We start from the raw sequence: 1,111 nt of genomic DNA on the forward strand, positions 1-1,111 counted from the left end.
CCCTGTGATGGTCTGAGATCTGAGATCCAGCTCCCACCCTGACCCTGATTAAGAACAAGGAGGAAAGAATGGATGGAAGATTTTTCTTTATGGAAGAAACAGACATTTAATTATAAAACACTACTTATTTTATGCTAATCTGAATCAGTTTAGTGTATTTTGTAAATATATTTGACAGTTTTGTAGGAATGAACACATTTATTATGTTTATTCAAAATAAACCTGCTTCTTATTACTTCTGTAACATGCTTAAAAGAAAATATTATCGGCTGTAACACTTCAGAAGAACTCTTAACTCTTGTAGATCACTACAAAATCACTCTTTCAATCACTGAAAATAATTTAGTTACCACATTTTAAATCTGGGCCCTAAAGGGATAATGCTCCTGAAAGCGTCTCGGCTCGATGGTGTGTGACAGAGGGGGTGTGTGCTCAACCTACAGCGGATCATTCTGCCTGGATTTATGGTGTTTTGAGTTCACAAACAACTTTGGTTACTTTTTTAAAAGTTAAGGGACATTACGTTAGCTCGTAGCTGCGCTGCTGATCAGCGGTATTTTTAGAACAGGCACGAGGCCGCTGACTCCCGGTCACACGCCTGTTCACCTGTCTTAACCAGAAACAGTTAAATCGCCTTCAGCTTGTCCAAAACGCAGCAGCAAGACTCCTAACCTGAACCTCYAAATTCACCCACATCTCCCCGATCCTAGCAGAACTTCACTGGCTTCTGGTTCAATTCAGAATCCGGTTCAAAATCCTGGTCCTCACTTTTAGAGCTCTTCATGGCCAAGCACCTGAATACATTAAAAGTCTCATTTCCCCTTACAAYCCCAGACGGGACCTCCGCTCACAGGATCAACATCTCCTTATGGTTCCCTTCACTCGCTTTAAGACCTGKRRTGACCAYRCWTTCTCCTCTGTGGACCCCWGGCTCTGGAATAAACTCCCTGTTAATCTGTGCTCCCTTGATAACATTGTCTCTTTCAAGACACTCCTAAAAACTCACTCAAGTGTTTAGCTAATCATTTCACCATAAATGCCAGCCTACCTACATTGTAAATGCTCACCAATCTGTGTTTGTTTTTAATTATTGAACTTACGCCATATTTTT

At 40.9% G+C, this 1,111-nt stretch overlaps 1 protein-coding gene across 1 annotated transcript in view; it reads left to right on the top strand.

The window, feature by feature from the left end:
* Window positions 1-1,111, top strand: part of slc43a1a (solute carrier family 43 member 1a) — a 35,140-nt gene that overhangs the window by 8,527 nt on the left and 25,502 nt on the right. The gene's annotated exons all lie outside the window — the stretch shown is intronic.

This window comes from Austrofundulus limnaeus, unplaced genomic scaffold (assembly GCF_001266775.1).
Source record: "Austrofundulus limnaeus strain Quisiro unplaced genomic scaffold, Austrofundulus_limnaeus-1.0 Scaffold1, whole genome shotgun sequence".
Taxonomy (NCBI): Eukaryota; Metazoa; Chordata; class Actinopteri; order Cyprinodontiformes; family Rivulidae; genus Austrofundulus; species Austrofundulus limnaeus.